We start from the raw sequence: 7,651 nt of genomic DNA on the forward strand, positions 1-7,651 counted from the left end.
AATGGACTTAAGACTCCAGGAACACTAAGATGGTCAAGACAACTGTTGGGTGATTGTCCGTTGTCCATAGTTTAAACTCCTGAATACCCTCCCCTCCTGCAATGAGGGTTCTTCCACAGTAATATGGTTCTGTGGAGAGGAACACCGGAGCCAAAACATGTCTGGATGTGGACAATGGCAGTGTGATTTAATGTGTGATCTTGGGCCAGTCATACTTCTTTGTGCCTCAGTTTCCTTGTCTGCCATTATAAAGATTTTAGATAGTCTTTAAAACACCTAGCTCAGAGCCTGACAAATAATTAGCCTTGAATGATGTAACTTCACTTCTCCTTTGCTGTTTATTTTCCAGAGACGTAATCTCAGATTACATTGTTCATGCTAAGATGGGGTGGAGAGACCCAACGTGTGCTATATCTCTAAAGTCATAGTCCCAAGAAAGATCCTCAAGCTGCCAGGTGTTAGTAGGCATGCAGGAAGCTGGGTGCTCATGAGCTAAGCCAGAGCTTATCATCTTAGGCCAAGGCCAAGGCTCATCCTTTACCCCCAGGCAGGGATCCAATTAAACCACAGAGAGCTCACCTTCATCAAAGATTTGCATAGGTGCAGCACTCCCCAAGCTTCCTTGGCAATAAGTTCTTTCTCTTGTCTAACTGGCGTCCCTTCTGTTATAATTTGATCTCACTTCCTTTGCCTCACTTCTAAGGGGAAAGAAGAACAGCTGGTCATCTCCACCCACATGCTGGCCTTTCCGATAAAAGATGCTAGTGCCAAAACATGGGCTCCAAAGCCCTCACTTTCATCCTGTCGTAAAACTTGATCCAACCGAGTTGGGACCTTTGTGGTTTAGATGTCAGTTGAGTCAACCTCAGTGGATACCAGGCAGTCTGTGGGCAGCAGAAGATATTTCCTATGCCCTGGGAGTGGGCCTCATGGTCTTACTGTAGTGGCAGGTGGAGCAGTATCCACCTGTCATTCCACAAGCCCTCTACCCAAGGTGCTAGTGAAGGGAAGGGGTTTCTAGTTGTGCCTACTGCACAGAGCAGCAGGTGGGGGAGTAATGGGAAGGAAGATCCTAATGCTTCCCTAGAATAGTGTGGGTGTGGGTGTCCAAAAAAGGAAATCTAAATAGTTCATGATATGTGGAAAGTTTTCAGCATCAACTGATATCAAAGTTATCAAAGAATATAGCTTAATTCCAAAAGATGCCATTTCCTGCGTATGGGTACATTTTGGTTTTTATTTATTTCTTTTTATGATAAGACCCAGTTTTATTGGAAATGTGGGGGCTAATTGCTCACATACACAACTGGCAGAAGTATATTCTGGGTTAAACTTTCTAAAGAGTAATTGTCGTGATCAACCAAAGCCCTCAAAACATTCTTTGAAAAAATATTTTCACATATTCTATGAAAATTCTGACTATTATGTGTAAAATTAATGTAGCCATACTCGCTGCACAAGTTTTAACAATTGCGAAAATATTTTGGAACAAATAAATATGTCCAATGATAATAATTTAAATCAATTAAACCTCATCGTCGCTGTTGAAGAATGTACAGCCATTAGATATAAAGAATATAAAAACAGAAAAGTCGTCAGACTATACACTAAGTGAAAATATAGGTATCAAAATAGCATATACAAACATCTCTTATCTGAAGAGAGGTATTGAAAAAGGGAGGTACAATCTCATGGCTTTGCCTCCATTAAGAAAGGGCCAGGGACAGCCACAACGTGTGTATCTGATTATGAACCTTAGATATATTTTAGTTTCGTCTAGCCAAGCAAAGTCCTCCTTCTGTAAATGTCTCCTTAAGTCTTTGATCCAAAAGTATTCCTATATGACCCAGCAATTCCAAGAGAAATGAAAACATATGTCGGCACAAAGATCTGTAGATGAATGTTCATAGCAGCATTATTTAGATTAGCCAAAAACTGAAAACAACCCAATTGTCCATCAACAAATGAACAAAATGTGGTATATTTACACAACAGGATGCTATTCACAATTAAAAGGAATAAAATACTAATACATGCTGTAGCACAGAATAACTTCAAAAATATTATGATCAGGGGAATGCCAGACACAAAACACTGCCTATTGTAGAGTTCCACTTACATGAAATATTCAGCGTAGGCAAATCTATGGAGATAGAAAGTAGATTAGTGATAGCCCAAGACTGGGGGCAGTGGGCGTTGGGAGTAACTGCACACGGGAAGGAGGTTTCTTCTGGGGGTGATGGAAAGTTCTAAAAGTAAATTGCCGTGATAACTGCACAGCTCTGTAAATATACTAAAAACCATTTAATTATATACTTAAATACATTTTATAATACATAAATTATACCCTGAAATAAAGTTTTTGTGAAGTTCCCCTAGATGATTGTACTTAAGGAACACATCCCACTGAATGCATGTATTCAATCATCAAACATTTTTCAACTGCCCACAATTTGCTGGGTATTACTCTAAGAATTTATGTGAAAGAAACAGATATTACCAACTATATTTTAGTGATCTGCAAATCAACTAACATGTTGATATTTATCAATAGACTCTTAATTATTTCTTATTAATCTTTCTAACCCTCAGGTTTTGCACAGTACCTGGTATAAAATAGACCCTGCCTAATATGTGTTGTTGGATAAATGAATTAAATAGATACAAAGAGAGCCTGAAAATTGAGAGAGAGGAATAGAGAGAGCGATGCCTTCCCTGAGCTGATCCTTGGAGCGGCATCCACGGAGGGAGAGTGACCAATGATGTTCCTCTGGCTTCTCAGGACCAGGCAAGAGTCTCCCTGAACCTCTGGTGGGTGGGATTTAACAGGTGGTAATGTGTGTGGCAGCCCCCTCAGGCCACATTTTTCTTTCTTTTTCTTTTTTTTTTTTATTATACTTTAAGTTCTAGGGTACATGTGCACAACGTGCAGGTTTGTTACATATGTATACATGAGCCATGTTGGTGTGCTGCACCCATCAACTCATCAGCACTCATCAACTCATCATTTACGTCAAGTATAACTCCCAATGCCATCCCTCCCCTCTCCCCCCTCCCCACAATAGGCCCTGGTGTGTGATGTTCCCCTTCCCGTGTCCAAGTGATCTCATTGTTCAATTCCCACCTATGAGTGAGAACATGCGGTGTTTGGTTTTCTGTTCTTGCGATAGTTTGCTGAGAATAATGGTTTCCAGCTGCATCCATGTCCCTACAAAGGACACGAACTCATCCTTTTTTATGGCTGCATAGTATTCCATGGTGTATATGTGTCAGGCCACATTTTTCAAGATCTTGCCTAGTGTCTTGGTGGTGGGTCAAGCACGGCGATTGGGAGTTTCTACTGCTCAGAATGTCTGAGCTCCAAGTCTCATGCCATTATCAGAGCCCTGCCTTTCTTGAGGTATTTAGTGGGCAGCTCAGCTGAGTTTCTTCTCTGCTTCCACCTTCCATTGAGCTCAAGCGCCCTATTGGATACTGGCCATCTGGTAGGAAAGGGTGGTCAGCATCAGGATCTCTCCACCCCACCTTTCTCCTGGAGTGCTGCAGAGCTGTCTGTATCTCACTCCCTCCAGCTGCCACACACACAGTAAACGAGGGCCTCTTGGAACTTCACAAGATGTGTGCAAAGCTATAAACACATCTATTCCCTTTGACCCAGTCATTTTACTTCTAGGAATGAATTTGAAGAAAACAATCAAAGCTGTTCACAAAGATCTGTTCTTAAGGTTGTTGTGGTCATATTTATAACATTGGCAATATTGAAACTTCGGAAGCCACCCTAAGTCAACAACAATGGTGGAATGGTTAATTCAGTTATGGTATAACCACACCGTAGGTTACTATGACGTTCTAACCATCCTGTTGCAAGTGAATTTAACTATGAAGGGAGAGGTTTGACCTTGACCTACATTAATTAACATGTCTGCATGTGTGTTGAGGAAAGAGTTACCGTGTTGTGCATGAGCACAACAGGTGTTATCTCAGGTGGGGGAATTGTGGCAGATGTTTTGGCATATATGCTTTGTGGAATTCTCCAATGTCTTTCCAATGAACTAAAGAAGAAATATTTTATAAATTAAAAAAGTAAAACAGAGGCCTGCTTATTCATTGCAAAAAGAACAGCAGCTTCTAAAAATTGTACCCTAAGATGTCAGATAGACATTTGTTCTACAAATCACCCTGTGAGGTGTGGCTTGCCCCCACTCTGACTTGAACTGAAGGCCCTAAACCACTGTGTGGCCAGAAAATATAAGACTTGCACTTCTCCATCACTGACCACAGACAGACCTCAGCTACAAGGAATAGGAAGATGAGGGTTGCTTCTCTTTCACAAAATAATGATACTTTAAATGTATTGAGATTTTCCTCTTGAAATTTGGAACTGATGTGTCATATCCCGGTAAATGTCATTCTCGATGTGATTTGTAATCGTTGCGAGAGCAGTCCAATATGAAGGAGATAGCTGTAGTGCCAGTCTCTCCCTCTGAGCCCCCACTTATCCTGCAGAGGCAGAAGGTGGCTCAGGAGGTGAACCACAATAAGTGAAGTCAAGAGTATAGCTTCTTCTGGAATGTTAGTCCCAGAGCGCTCCTCAGAGGAGGAGGAATTTCTGGAATGAATTGAAAGTTGATGGGGAGAGATTTGAGTGATCTGGGGGAAAGCAAGGATGAGATCAAGCATCTATCCAAAGGAATAATACAAGTATCCCCTTAAAATTTCAACCCAACTCATCTTCTCTGACCCGAGGACTTCATTAAAGACCCGCGTAGGTCAGGCCACAAGAAAAGGATAATTTTGGCATTATGTGTGTAGCTATGGGTAGCTGCCCACTTTGGGAGAGGAATCTTGGCTAAATGTCCTGGGATTTCTTCATATACTCTGCAGGACACTAAGACAGTGGAGGGGAGGCAAGGAGTGTGATGACGGTAGAAAAAAGGTCCCCTATCCATCACCATACCCTACTTCTCCCAGCAAAGGTGGTGGTGACTGGGAGAACCTGGTGACCTTGTACTAACAGGGTTCTTGGGGAACAAGCATTACGCATGTGTCCTCCAATCCATACAGAGCAAATGAGGAGCCTTGGGACAGAGAACAGAGTTTTTACTATGTTGTTTTCTGTTGTTTCTCCAGGGCCAAGTACAGTACCTGGGGTAGAACAGAGACTCAATAACTATTTTGTGAATTAATGCACATGTGCTGATGGGCTGCAGGAGGTAGAATAATCTCACCCCACTTGATTGAGGGAACACCATGATCTGAAGGCTCCCTGGGTGACTGAGAAAGCCTTGAGCACAGCCAGACTTGGATTATTTCTCCTATCCCCACCAACAGCACTATCAAAGGCAGAAGAAACCCTACTGGCTTCCAGTGACTGGGAAACCCACAGAGATGAATACATCCTGGTCAACACATCAGGCAGACCTGTGAGGAGAGCCTCAGCCCAAGTCCTGGGTGCTCATTGCAGGAGAACACAGCCTGATACAAGAAGGGCTAGGGAAGGAGTTCAAAGCCTCACTGACTCCAGACGGAGACACCTTCCATTCTTCCTTTCTGGAGAGAGTCTGCCAGAAACCATAGACATCTGGAGAAGGGGCGGGGTAGGCTTCCCATTGCACGTCATAGCCCTGTCCTCCGAAGTGGACTTGCCCTCCAGGAGTGGATCTTCTGGATGTGGGAGGGGATTGTTGTGTATATGTGTGGTGGGGAGTGGGCTTCAAGACATTCTTAGAAAGTGAACACTGAATGGCTTCCCTGGGCCGGCAAAGGCACTCAGGAAGGGGTTTGAGTTTAGGGTCAGGATGATGGAAGGGGAAGTGTGAAGTCATTTATTTGCATTTTCCTCTTTTTCATTTTTATATCTCAAATCTAGCAGCACCTCCTTTCATAGGATTTCACGTAGGACGTCAGAAGAGCGAGGGTGACTCTGCTCTTCATCCTATCTCCAAAGACCCTCAGAGTGGGCAGAGAGAAAGCCAACTATTTTCAAATGGAGGAATGTGCCCCATCAAATCCGGATGGCATCTTTTTTTCTCCCCTCCGAAGACTCTGTGGCTTGTAAAATGGACTGAGACACTGAATCAAAATGGAAGCTGCAGACATTTCAGCAGGATTCATTGATGTGAGGGGCAGAGCTAAACTAGGTGTTAGGACTGAATGCAGAGTATCTACCGGCACAGCCCACAGATGAATATGTGCTCTCCACAAACACATTCTTTCCCTCTCTCTTTGTCTCTCTGCCCCTCTCATACACACACTCACTTTTCAGCCTACTTCTTATTTTTGAGTCACTGTTCCTTGGCCTTCAATTTCCAGAATTCTTTTATCAACCTGCACCTGGCTAAGTAAGGAAAGAGAGAAGCTACTTGAGATTTTAAAAAATTCTATCTGCAGTTTTATTATTTTTTTATTTTATTATTTTTATTTTTATTATTTTTTAAAAGTTTTTAAAAACACTTAAAAAATTCTATCTGCAGTTTTATTATTACAATACAATAGGAACATAGTCATGAGGCTGGATGCAGTAGCTCACATCTGCAATCTCAACTGTGGGAGGCCAAGGCAGGAAGATCACTTGAGTTCAGGAGTTCAAGACCAGCCTGGAAAACACAGAGAGACCCCATCTCTACAAATTTTTTTTTTTAATTGTGCTGGGCGTGGTGATGCACACCTGTAGTCTCAAGCTACTCAGGAGGCCGAGGTGGGTAGATCGTTTGAGGCTGGGAGACTGAGGCTGCAGCAAGCTGTGATTGAGCCACCGCACTCTAGCCTAGGCGACGGACTCTTAAAAAGAGAAACAAAGATGTAATCATTACAGAAAAATAAAATAATAAGCAAGAAAGTTTCACTATTATCTTCCTAGAGCAACTACTGTTGCTCATACCAAGATCTAGAACCTTCCAGGCATTTTTCTGTTCTTAATTTTTCCTACAGCAATTTAGATATAGATATAGACAGAGGCATAGATTGATCGATATACATATGTATTTTTAAATTTAAAAATGAGATTATGCCCTTACAATATGTTTTTTTTTAAATTTATTTAACTTGTAAGGGAAAGCTTTTCAGGCCAACAATGCATGTCTACAAAAATTACACTAAATAACTGAAAAATATGCTAGTGGAACATTGGCATAATTAACCAACTTTCTACTGTTGGACATTTAGGATATATTCAAATCTATAAAATAAATGTAATTAAAGCCAAATTTTTAGTCTATCAATTTACAATACACTTTTAGCAGTGAATTTGCCCTTACAGTCACTTCATGTACCTGTTTTCTCAGTAAAGTTCATGTAAATGACCATCACAAACCAGACTCCTTGGAGAGTAGAGCCTTGTCCAAAGGATTGAGTTCAAGTTCGATGGGAGGGATGAAGCTGGACTATTGATTGTTGTTAGGAGCAGAATGAGTGACTAAGGACGGCTGCAGAGCGCGAGGATAGAGGACAAGTCTCATGGGTCTCTCCAAACCCTGGAGGCAGATCTTTCAAGGAGCTAATGAAGCCTCAAGTTCAAGGACCCTTATTGCACTGGCCCTTTCCAAGACCCTTCCAGGGAGAGGTCTTAAAAATGTTCTCACATAGTGACATGGGTTTGAAAATTTGCAGGAGTAAAATATTTTCATTGCAATTTGTTAAGATATTGCATCCC

Source organism: Mandrillus leucophaeus, unplaced genomic scaffold (genome assembly GCF_000951045.1).
Source record: "Mandrillus leucophaeus isolate KB7577 unplaced genomic scaffold, Mleu.le_1.0 Scaffold508, whole genome shotgun sequence".
In the NCBI taxonomy this organism is placed as follows: Eukaryota; Metazoa; Chordata; class Mammalia; order Primates; family Cercopithecidae; genus Mandrillus; species Mandrillus leucophaeus.